The 13,742-nt window shown below is 37.1% G+C and overlaps 1 protein-coding gene across 1 annotated transcript in view; it reads left to right on the forward strand.

The window, feature by feature from the left end:
- The first annotated feature begins 5,987 nt into the window (after positions 1–5,987).
- The window catches only part of mc5ra (melanocortin 5a receptor), a 30,916-nt gene continuing 23,161 nt past the window's right edge, over positions 5,988–13,742 (forward strand). The window contains exon 1 of the mRNA XM_079829523.1: positions 5,988–6,117. The gene's annotated coding sequence lies outside the window, so the exon portion shown is untranslated. The remainder of the gene's footprint in view (positions 6,118–13,742) is intronic.

Consider the following 13,742-nt stretch of genomic DNA (forward strand, 5'->3'; position numbering starts at 1 on the left):
TTTCACTGCTCTAATACGGATCCAGCCCGGGCCGGGTTTTCGTGGGCGGGAACAACAGTCGCAAAGCAGATTCGGGCCACATTTGGGCCAAATCACTAATGCGATGAGTAAAAACGGATCCGTGCCGGTATTGGCCCGTTGTGCCAAAAGACACCGGCCCAAGTCCGATGCGCGGATCTGGGACAGAACTTACGAATGGTCTGGGCCAACTCTGTGCCAGACGATTTTTGCTATCTGGGTAGTCTTCCAACACTATCACTGTCTCTGCTGTGATCTTTTGAGCATAGAATCTTTAGTACTTCTATTCCCCAGCTGCGCAGCATATATACCTGACACCACTCCCAAGTTGCTCTTTGCTGAAATGAAGTTTTATTCACAGCCGGGAGATCACTGGTCACAACAACCAAATGAGTCTCCTGAACAGAAAGATGCATGTACATTTAAGTTTTTACAGTTGATTGAAAATCAATGTCACTCAAGTTTCCTTCACTGTGATTTGTTCTGGTGATTGGTTTATAATGACCTAAGGAAATCATATGACTGTTTTTATTTGTGTTAAGCATCTTTTTGGGTTAGTCTACATGGTCTTTGATCTGAACATCCTTAGTCTGTGTTTTTCTGTAGTTTCATGTTAAATAACCCTTTTACCACTTCTGAGTCCATTATATAACATATTTCCATCACAGCGTATACTAAATGAAGCAAGGGTGTAGAGTTACAGTCAAGCTTGAAATAATTTAAATTCATTTAAATGTGTAATTTTGGTGATACAAAAATTTGTTTTAAGGGATAAAATTATTTACTACAGGGGGACTTTAAGGTTGTTGAAGGTTTTTTATTAGGGCCCGAGCACCAATGGTGTGAGGACCCTATTGTAATTGCTCAGTCTATTATTATTCATCTCCGAAATAAATTGCATTTTTGAGGGCTTAAACATGCTCGAAACTCATTAAACTTTTCACACGTGTCAGAAGTGGTGGAAATTTACATCTGATATGGGTTTCAGAATTAGGCGTGGTAAAATGGCTCGATAGCGCCACCTACAAAATTTCAATTAAGAGCCATTTTCTCCTCAGGCATACAATGTCCAACCTGCCCCAAACTTCACATGTTTGATAAGAGTCCTGGCCTGAAGATATCTACATGCCAACATTCAAGTAATCATAGCGCAACCTGCTGGCAACAGGAAATGGCATGCTTTACACTTTGATTCACTCCCTGAAACACATTTAAATATGCAATGAATTACCAAACAAGTTAGAAACACATTACATCATGCACCACTTGGCTAAGTGCTAATGTATCCAACTGATGCCACGAAACAGAAATGTGATGTAACTCAGGCATACAATGTCCGATCTGCTCCAAACTTCACATGTTTGATAAGAGTGCTGCCCTGAAAACATCTACATGACAATATTCAGTTATAGTCAAATCACCACCCGCTGGCAGCAGTGGTGTGTTTAACACTTGTGATGCACTACTAGCAACATACTAAAATATGCAATTTAGTACTAAACATGTTAGAAACATTCTAAAACATGCTAGCAAAACTTAGCTGAGTGCTAAAGCATGCTATTATCGTCATGAAACAGGAAGTTGTTGTAACTCAAGCAAACAATATCCAATCTGCCTCAAACTTTGATAAGTGCCCTGGCCTAAAGACATCTACATGCCAAAATGCTGTTATAATCATAGCGCAAATTACTGACGTAGTCCTCCTATTTTTATATACTAAAATGTATATTATACACTGTGTTCTGTTGTAACATAAGTCCACTGGAGGCAAGACAATGTACCAATGACAGAACTGAACTGGTAACACATGACTAAAACAACCAATGAGAACATAACATATGAGAACAAGGGAATCACATGACAATGATCACATGACAAACAGGAACACATGACAAGACCAAGAAACATGACTGATAGGAAAACAAGATAAGAACATGAAACATGACACAGAACCAACACACTAGACATTGCAGACACCCACCCCCCCCTCTAAGGGCGGCTCCCGACTCCCAACAAAACCACACTAAACAAATAAAAGTCTAGGAGGGAGAGAACAGAGGGACAGAACATGGACCCAGGCATGGTGGTCCTGGGCGGTACAGGAAATTCAGTGGTTCATGTAGGTTGTCTACAAACCGGAAGGTTGGTGGTTCGATCCCCGGTTCCACCTGACCAAGTGTCGAGGTGTCCATGAGCAAGACACCTAACCCCAGCTGCTCACGACGAGCTGGATGGCGCCTTGCATGGCTGACACCGCCGTCGGTGTGTGAATGGGTGAATGTGAGGCAATGTGTAAAGCGCTTTGGATGGCCAATGGTCTGTTAAAAGCGCTATATAAATGCAGTCCATTTACCATTTACCATTCAGGGGGCCACGGCGGTACAGGCAGTCCGGGGGGCCACAGAGGTGCGGACTTCATAGCCTTATCAAGGTACCCGCTAACCCCCCCCCCCCCCCCTACCCCCCAGGAAATCACATGACAATGATCACATGACAATCAGGAACACATGACAAGACCAAGAAACATGACTGATAGGAAAACAAGATAAGAACATGAAACCGAACCAACACACTAGACATTACATCTGTTTTCCTAAAGCCACCGGGTGATGGGGCCTTAAAATCGCTGCTTGCAGATTTAATTATTATTGTTTTATTTTTTGGTACAGGGGTCACAGCAGCAATTTTAAATGCTGCTGGCACAACACCAGTACACAGAGAATCATTTATAATACTCAATACAGCAGGACATAAAGTAGCAAAACATGATTGAAACAGACAGTTTGGTACAGAATCAATATGGAAGTGGCAGCTTTCATTTTTGAATTGCAAAGAGAATGAAAGTCCAGTGTGGGAAAGTTTGAGATTCAGAAATGGTTAAAGGAGAAACAGACGAAGGCAGAGTAGAGATAATACATTTACGAATTGAATCAATCTTGGAGCTGAAAAAATCAAGAAAATTACAAAGGTGAGTTGAAGCAGAAACATTTGAAAAACTGTTTTACTTTGTTAATAGAATGAACCAATTGTCTTGGGTTATTCTAATTGTCGTCAATTATCTGTGCAAAAGTAGACCTAGCCGACACAAAAGCTCCATTATACGACATGATGCCTTCATTGCACGCAGAGTATCATTGTACCAGGTCGAAGAACGTTCATTACAGGTTTTTTATTAGCTTTGGTACTATTATCACAAGGTGTACATTTTCAAAAGAAACAGATCGTGATTTTAAAGGAGCAAATAAGTCCAGGCCAGGCGAGAGAATTTAACATGAGAACTTTGTCCTCCAGTGCATTAGATGGAGAAAAACAACTTGAGGGTTCAATAGATCTCCATTTATGATAGTTAATAATGCGAGAAGAGGTAGTGTTTATGCAGTTCCATATTAAAAAAGATGATGAGACTAATAGGAACACAGGCAAAAGGGAACTAAACAGTGAAAATGAAACCAAAACTGAACATAACCAAATATACACGTTACACATACATTAACATTTTGGCTTTTAAAGAATTTAGATTAAGTATAGTATGGCATAAATATAATTTGAAAATTTAAAGGAAAATTTTTTAATATGTTAATTTGATTGGTATTGATTTTATCACAAAACTGATATTATATATTAAACCATACATCACTTTATGTAATCTCATCTATAAAGACCATATGCAGTAATTTAGTTGTGTGTAATGTTGTGTTCCTTCTCTTAGAGATGAAGGGATTAATCAAATCCAAAGGAAATGGAAGTTATTGATGGAGGAAATTGTCTGTCCGCCCAAGGGAACACTAAAAATAACTTCCTTAGTGCCTAAGAGAACATCGAGAGAGATTTTAACAATGCTATTGTCATAAACTTTGCCTCTTTGTTATCAGATATATAATAAAAAGACCATATAGCATGCTGATATCTGAAGGGAAGATGTTCTGTGTAGCAGCATATGGCAATGTAAAGTCATTAGGTGGGAAAAAAGTCTGATGCCAAACAGAAGACCATGACACAGCTTTCTGAGGTCTGCACACAGAAACTTACAAAGAGTGCAATCTATACATTTTCTTTTATAAGAGCCAATTCACTGGTGTGGTTTTGTTTTTTACCCTTCATTTTGCAAGCTGTTATTTTGTCAAATATTTTATCAACAAACTTCCCACTTTGATTATGTACAGTACTTCCTCAGGGTACAGTACTTGTGTAGGGTCCAAAAACCCATTTTCCACAGAGAAACTTGTTTAACGCAATCTTATGTTCATAAAAGGTGATACATATTTGCTCCTTAAAACTCCAAATAAGTTTTATGTTTGCAATTACTTAACAGGCACAGTTCTCATTTGGGGATTTTTTTCCCCAAGGAATGAAACTCTTAAGAAGAGTTATTTATGCATCCATGGTGAGCTAAATCTTAAAAAAGAACAAACTTGTGACTGCCATCACAAGTTTCTCATTAGCTGACACCCTGTTAAGGACCATAATCACAATTTACATTTAGTGCTATGCAAAGAGTTTATAATCAAACATCCCTAGAGACAACTCTTGTGTTTCAGATTCCATCATCAGTAATTGTCTCCCACAGTTCTGTGGGATTTATTGGAATTTGTTCAGCCAGTGGTAACAGAGATCACCCTGATACTGCTTTCTCAATGTGCCTTTTGTTTCCATTTATGAAAACAGTCATGGGTTCTGTTTAAGCGTATTTCTCACATGTTGATCCTGATGTTGAGCTGTCACTCATCAGATGAATCTGGATGACCTAAAGTAGGTCTATCCTCAAATAAACATGGATAATCTCAAGAATTAATGTAGAGATCCCAAGGCAAACATAAATCACATAATGGAAACCAACATCCCTGGTGGGATTCTTCAATGTCCATCTTTCTCTTACTCTAAAGTAAGATAAATGTTAAAATGATAAAAAAAAATTCTCATATCCCAGTTTAACGTAAGACTAATAAGTGATACTAATACGCAAGCAAAATGGTTGACTTTTGAAAAGTGTAAACTCTGACTATGTTTGTGCAGCTCTACATGTCAACAAAACAGTCTGCCCACCCACCCAAGGGTAAACAAATCACTGTCTCGATTCATTTCTATGTGGAAAATAAATATGCATTTGGCTGTTTTTAGATTTGGCTGTTTTTAGATAACTAAATAATAATACACAAAAAAAATGCCAGCAAACTGAATAAAAGTAATTCAATTCAGCAATTCAGCAACAAAGTCTGAGTAGGCTTTATTTTATGATTGAAATAGATTTTATAACAGTTCAAATAAAAAAGGAAGAGAGAGAACTAAAGCAAATTATTATGTTGCTCCACTAAAATAGTTGAATGCGGCACTCGGACCTTTGCATTTTTGCCAGCTATCATGTCTAATCAATTTCCATTTTGAATTAATTTTCTCCACATTAATCTCTCAATGACTGAATTGCTTGTATCCCCTCAGTCTTATTTCAGTTTCTTTTATTCAACATGTTGGCAATAAAGAAAATTGTTTGAATTATTATTATCGTCATTATTATTATTATAAGTGCAAAAATGGACAGCAACCTTTCTTACTTCTCAATTTTGCAATAACATTTAGTGCCACAAATAGAAAAAAGTGTTGATTATAGACTGACAAAACTGGATTTTTAAACAAGAATTAAAATTTATATTCTCAATTGACTTTATTCCTGTTTTTATTATAATTTTATTATATAATTGCATATGTGCATAGCAGCAAAGGTTCAGACCTGTGTTTGGACTATAAATGAATAAGATATGGGTTAGGCAATTATTTATATAAAACATTTTTTTGAATGTTGCAAGTATTCTGTTCTTACAATATGGTAAACAGACTTCGATTTTGATTGCAGTGTTGAATGAGTTCGTGTTCAGCGTGGTATAGTGTGGGGTCTGGAGGAGCTTCAGAAGCTCTGGAGGTGGAGCTGTCGCTTTCCCCCGATCCTATATATTCATCTGATGCAGCAGAGCCCCGCTCTTCAAGGAGATCTTCAAACATCCTCCTCCAGCGCGAATAAACGGCTCTGGACTGAAATAAACTGAGAGTCTTTGCGATCCTCTGTGGTGAAAATATTCAGCACAGACAACTCCTCCACCGATACAAGTGAGTCAATTACTGAACTTCAGCTTTGTCCTTTCTGTCGAGTCTAAGTGTTTGAGATGCGCTACGTCCCGAAACTTATGCAACATTATTCTGACAGATAATTTTTTGTCCTTCGTTGCACTGCGCTGAAGAATGTAGCTCATTCGTTGTTTCTACAATGTCAGAAGACTAAGGGCGCCACCATCTCGTTTGGATAGAGCTCTGGTAGATGCTGAATAACCTACTGTGTTTAGTTAGCTTGTAAAGCATGTGAATTTTGCTTGGTGGGTTTACTACATCAGACTGTATTTCATTCATTTATTCATTTACTGAATGAGTGATGATCAGATCGCTCATTAATTCGGCGCTGTCCACCAACTAGGTGCTGAAATCTCATTCAATGTTCGTTCATTACAGGTTTTTTATTCGCTTTGGTACTATTCTCACAAGGTGTACATTTTCAAAACTCTTAGTACTAATATCACAACAGATCATCAAAAGTGCAGTTTCTTCAAACATTTCAGCATATTTTTAATTGTGTTAGTACAACACACAAAATCACAAAGTATCCTTTTCACTACAAAATAACTGTTTCATATATAAATGTTTCATTTACAGTAACTGCCATTCATAAAGCTCTTACTATCATACTTTTGATTTGCATCTCTTCTCATTTGGTTTAATACATTTGTCTGTTATTTAATCCAACTGAAGCGTAATGGTTAATCAATGAATCATTTGGTACACCTATAGATTTCTATAGATAGTGATTATATAGACATAGTTTCTATATAACTTGCAATTAATACAAAATGTAATGAATACTTTTTACATAAGTGATTTACAGTATCTTAGATGATAACCACCATACACCAACATAGAGAAGGATAAAGTATAAGGGAGAGGAAACATTCAGCAACATCAGAAATATGTATCAAAAGTAGTAAATTGAAAGAAGATCATACAGTTGAGTTTCAGTGATTAAACCAAATGTTTTCATTATATTGCAATAATCTTGTGTTTGAAACAATGATTATGTGGACTACAAATATGTCCAACTAAATGCTGTGATACAAGTGTGATCAGTTTGGATTTTTGTACTGAGTTTTGAAAATGTACACTTTAAAACTTGTAAGATTCACTCAACAGTGCAAATAGTTTACTGTCATTGAATGACATAAAATACTATTTGTAAATGTTTTAAACATGGAAGAACCTGAAAAACAAGACAAGACAAGACACCTTTATTTATATAGCGCTTTTTACAATGCAGATTGTTTCAAAGCAGCTTCACAGTATTAAACAGGAAAATAATGCAACAGAATTTTATTTGGCTGTTCAGCCTCTCTGAAGAAAACGGTGATGTCATCTAGCTCATTTCAATTATCATATAGTGACAATGCGGGCAGATCAGTTATTTAGTTGAAAGTTTATTTGAATATTTATTTGAATATTTAGTGTCCCCAACTGAGCAAGCTATGCCAAAGGTGACCAAAACATCAGATGGCATGATGGAGAAAAAAAAAAAAACTTGGGAGAAACCAGGCTCAGTCGGGGTGCCTGTTCTCCTCTGGCCAGAAAGCACTTTATTATGCCCTATAAATGTATCAAGGAGCCCTAGTATTATGTTACTGTAAGTCTTGAATGTAGTTCATATAGTTTACTGTTGTTAATGATAACTAAACTGGCTAAACTGGCATTTTAAGGTTTTTTTTTTTTTGCTGTTTGTTTAATGATGTGGTGTAAAGCTTATAAACCGGATTGTTTTCGGCCATCTTTGTTGTTTTTTGTATTGATTGTTCCTGGAATCGCAAACTATTTTCAGAGACTGAACTCAGTTTAAGTGGGAATATTGTTGCTAAAATTGAGGGTGTTGTTTCAGTAAGTCATGGGCGTGAATGACTGTGGATATGTCTCAAAACCAAGCAAGTAGCCTTCTTCGAAAGCAACATGTCCGATGTGCATTTGACTCGTTATTGAGTAGACAGTAAATAGGATTTATTTCAGTGCTCGGAATACGATACTCCATTTAAAGATATGACTGAAATAGTACAGTAAGAGTGGTTCTCCTCACTTTACATTGTCCACACTAAATGACGTTCACAGAGATCATGCTTAGACCTGCTTCTTCGTTAAATGGAGTACTATAGGCGAATTATATTGATAAATACATTAATAAAATAACAAATAAAAAAAACCAATTAATAAAACGTAAAAAAGACCTAAGAAAGACCTTAGTATAAATACAGACTAAAACAGAAAACGAATCGCGATCGCTGATAGGACTATCATTATGGGTATAAATAAATTGTACCAGCACAACCGTCATTGGCGAAAAATTCCCCGGTTGGCTATATGGTGAAGTTGACAGAGTTGTGTGCAAACTGTACACTCTAAAAATAAAAAGAGTTCTATATGTCACCAAAAATGGTTCTTGGCTCGTAATCATAGGGGAACCTTTTTAAGTGCTATATAGCACCAATTTTGGTGCTTCAGTGGTTTTTTAGCGGTTCTTGAGAGGTTCTTCGACTAAGGTGCTATATAGCACCGCTAACTATGGTGCTATATAGCACCGCTACCATATATAGGACATGTTAAGATATGGGGCCCTATTTTAACGATCTGAAACGCAAGTGTCAAAGCGCGAAGCGCAAGTAACTTTGTGGGCGGGTCTCGGCGCTGTTGCTATTTTCCCGGCGGGATAAATGGCTCTTGCGCCCGGCGCAAATCTAAAATGGGTTGGTCTGAAGTAGCTTCATTATTCATAGGTGTGGTTTGGGCGTAACGTGAATAAACCAATCCGAGCGTCATCCAACATTCCCTTTAAAAGCAGGTGAGCAAGTTCTATTATGGATTGCTATTATTATGGCGTATTTACCAGGCGCACGCCAGGAGCGGTTCACAGCCGAGGAGACTGATGTGCTAGTAAGAGCAGTGAAAGACAGAGAAGTGAAGTTGTAATGTTGTACATTATGGTAAAGGTGATTTCACAGTCTTTTTTTTTTCAGTCTTTCAGTTTTTTCAGTTTTTCAGTCGATTTTTTTTCCTGGTTCTTGACGGACAAACCAATTTGTCAGATGTCCTTATATACATATATGTCTTGCCACTATTGGGCAAACAGGTCTTATCCTTAATTATTACAATTAGCCTGAATCATTTGTAAGCTAGATTTATGCCTATTTTTTCACATCTTCGTGGCACACCACAATGATTTCCGTCATCTCATGTGTTAATATTTTTTTAGTGTAACAATTTATGATTTGCAAAAATAACTGTTGCATCTGTGTAGATTAGGCCTACATGAGCAAAGTGTATGCGCGCTATAGGCTACATTATGGTCTAGCATGCGCCCTTAAAATATAATGAACAACGCGCAACGCGCCACTGACTTTAGACTAGGTTTTTTCTGGTCAGTGGCGCAATTGTTTAATGGAACAGCAAAATAGCACCAGGGATTGTTTGCGCCGGAACACGCCTCCTTTTTTGCGCTGAACCGCCCAGGTAGCGCAAGTTCATTCACTAGTTTAGCGACGTGCTTCTGTGGAGGGAAAAGCGCGCTTTGCGCGGGTGCAAAATAGGAATGACACATGCGTCGGTGTACAAAATCAATTGCGCTGGGTGCAAGATAGGGCCCATGGTGCTATATATTACCAAAAGTTGTTCCTCTATGATTACGATGAATAACCTTTTTTGGTGCCATATAGAACCTTTTTTTTTTAGAGTGTAGCATTAAACATTGTGTTTAGAATCATTTAAATATTAGTTATTCACTTGCTGGTATCGGTTCTCTCCCACCTCAGTGTCTTTGTTTTAAAATATATGCTTTGGGGGAATTGGCAATAAGAAAAGCAACCAAACAATTCTTTTGAATGACTGAATTGAATCGATTATTGCTCAAATCTATACACTGTATACCGTATCCTTGTTACAGTGTAATTATACAATTAAATACTGAGTATTAAATAATGTCATGTACTTGCTATAGGGTTGGGAGTAGGGTTTGGTTTAGGGTTAGTTGCTTAATTATGTATAATTTACTGTTTTGACCACATTAAGTATGCAAGATGAGTAAAATAATTTGTCACCTATATTTCAAACAGTTTTTACACAAACAATTTACAGCCAGATGCAACAAAAATACATTTTACACAGTCTATGTAATCAAAAACAGTCGCATGCAAGGACTCTACAGTACTTCGAATGTAAAAGGTCAATCGCTGGAACCGTAAATTTATTAAACATTTCAGTACAAAAATTACATTTAAAATGCTGCACACTGAATTCTGGGAAAGCTACTAAGAGATGATCCAAATTAATTGGCTTTTCTTTTTTGACAAATTGACATAAACAATGATCTCAAATTTTTGGCCATATAGTGAGATCAGCTGTGTGTGTGTGTGTCTGTGTGTATATATCTGTACTATTTATGTTTTTCTTCTTCTTCAGTATTGTATTTATAAGTAGGGCATAAATAGAGTTTTAGAATGTGAGATCTACTGATTTGGAAAGCATCTCTGATGCCAAAAATACTAGGCAGTCTCAGGTTTTGAGGCACATCCAGCGTTAGGCATTGCAGAGCGTGTTTGTGGGACTGAGTCAGAGCTGCGTGGGTGTTTGTGTGCATGGATCATGCCACGTCTCACTTTGCGCGCGCGTGTGTGTGCCTGCTGCAGTGATGCATGGACACAAAACCACAGCAGGAACATAAGTCTTGACTGAAGGTCAAGACGGCCCTCTGAGGTTATTTAAGAAAAAGCAATAAACATACACATAGCCGTAGATAAAGGAAGTTGTTTATTTGGAGTGGGGTTTAAATCCACAGGCCTGGCTCAGACACTTCCTGCTGTAATGAAGCCAGGGGAATGAACACAGATCCCATCGGAAGTCTACAAATGACTGCATAAGAACACTGATAAAGACCACATACTGAATTAAAAATGTCGTGTTGTTTAAGAAAAATGGCCAGAATCTGTGTCCTTGATATATGATGCTCAATTTGTTACCAAATAGCAAATATGTAGCACATTGCTGGAAATGTAGCTTGTGCAATTCTATCTACAATAGTCTATTTCAGTAAATAAATGTGGGATTGAAAATGACTTACATTGCATCTGTTCTTCAAAACTTCTTCAACACTTTGATTTATCAAAAGTCCATGCTCCAATGTACAGAGGAGACCGGGGCTAGTTGTCACTTTTTGCCATGCTGACTTTGTTTAGTTGTGAAAGTACTGTTTCTGTAAAGGCACATACATTATGATAAGTCTTAACAGCATTATTGACCAGGAGATATCCAAGTTGTCATAATGGAACCTGCCATTAAACAGCCTTCTATGGACATTTCAGAAATAGCTATAAAGCAATCCATAAAACAGCAAAAATGTAAAAGGCAACACACTCACTTGTGAATAGAAGGTATGCTTAATTGTATCGAATATGCACCTGTAGTGGACTCGCATCTCAAAAGAATAATTTTAAACAAGTGTACTTTTTTTTATATTTTAATGATCTGAGTGCATGGTCTGAAGCGCATGGCGCAGGTGCACTTAGGGCGTGTCTGAATCCACTGTTGCTAGTTTAACAACGGAAAAACCAGGCGCATTGTTCAAAAGGGTTGTAACTAGTCTCTTAATGATGTTTTATTAACAAAGTTCAGGAGGAACCCGTTCAAATGATCTATCCAATCATCATGCCATTCCTACCAGCTGTCAGCAATCAGTAATCAACATGTCTACCCAATCAGCACAAGTGGAGGATCATATAAACACCAATGTTCCTCGACAGTTTTTCAGCATCCCTCCACCTCCCCGTCTTCCTCACACTCACCTGGTTACTTTCCTAACCAGAGATACAGGGGGAGTACTCTGGGTTCGGGTCAAATACTGAGCTCGGAGCCCTCTCCTTGGACAGCATGCCAAATATGCATACTATTTACTATCTGATTATTTGTAAGTGTGAACTTATGAGATGAGTCATGGGTGTGTTTTGGCCTTAACGTGCAATAAACCAATCAAAGTCTCATCTCCCATTCCCTTTAAAGGCCAGTTGTGCTGGCTACATGGCAGATTCACTATTCACATGGCGGAATTTGCCAGCGGAAAGACTTGCAGGGTCTTTTCAGTTGCCTCAAAAAACACGCCAACAATGCGCCTGAACACACCTCTTTTTCAGACCAGTGCGCCCATGGGCGAACAGATTTGCTATTTAAACAATGTTGCGCTGGATGTGAAAATGATAACTGCATTGGGCTGAAAGCTGTGCATTAAATGATTGTAAGGCAATTCGCGGAGGCTTCGTATCGGGTGGTTCTTTGCCTCCATGTTGTGCATTAATGCACAGCTAGCCGTGGATTATCACTTACATATTGTATATTGTCTGAAGAAAATAAACAATATCATTTTTTTCTTTCTTTGGCTTTTAGGTTTTACTGATTATAAAAATAATAAACTTTTTTTTAAACAAATGTCTATGACTGTCATGCACTATGATGCTGATATAATGCATTTTAATGAATAAAGAGGAAATTAATAATTTAATGACAAATATTGTATTTTATTCACGTCTTTTTACTGCTCAGTAAAGCACACTCCACAAACATTTCAGTATGCTTACTAGCGATATAACACCAAATATAGAACATTATTCACAAGACGAACAGGCTAATCCACAAGAATTTGTGTGTAACGTAAATTGTAACTGACTGTCATAAAACTCTGAACGCTGGCCACTGATGTCACTACCATTATATTATAGGCTGAGGTACCTCACGTGATCAAAGTTAGCCGTTACGCTTTTTCCAATGGTAAGAGCCACAGGCACAGACCGTCTCATTTCCCAATAATGTGTTGGTGTGCCTCTAGTTTAAAGTATAATATGTTTTAATGATAATTTTAATGTGTTGATAAACATAATAAAGCTCATGTACTTGATTATAATTTTAATATTGTTACTCTCTTTTACACTTAAAGTTAATACATTTTAAATGCACTAAATTGCAACTTCATCATTATTACATATGTGTAATTACAAATATATTTAAATATATGACATATAAGCTTCAATAAAAAAAGACATTCAGCAGTACTTTAACTGTAATTCAGAGACAATAATTAATTATGAAATTACATATAAATATGTACAAAAATCCATCCATTCTATAGGAGACAGAAAAGCACTGAAATTTAGCTAATTAGATTTAGTATAAATTTGAACTATAATAAGGGTCCAAAACAACATTTAGTTCGCACTTATAAAATACTTGTACTCTTTTTTAAAAGTATGCTATAATGTTCTTTTTTTACAGTGCAACATTTTCAAATAATGACTTGACTTGACAGCAGGTTGACAATGGAAACAAGAGGGCTATATATACACACATGGACTAATGACTAAACAAGACACATCTGAAAGCAATCAACACAATGAACCAAAGGAACCACATGACAAGATCACATGAGGGGAACAGGGAATCACAAAACATGAACATTAACCATAACCTAGAATAGATGTGACATCAATCTCTACGGAGTTTGAGGCCCAACCTTGAAATCAGGCTTTAAGAAAACAGTTTAGAAGAAATAGTATCTTGAACATTTCTATGTTTCGCTTGCATTTCTTCGAAATAGCACTAGAACAGCAGCTAGACAG

Source organism: Gobio gobio (assembly GCF_949357685.1).
Source record: "Gobio gobio genome assembly, chromosome: 11".
Taxonomy (NCBI): Eukaryota; Metazoa; Chordata; class Actinopteri; order Cypriniformes; family Gobionidae; genus Gobio; species Gobio gobio.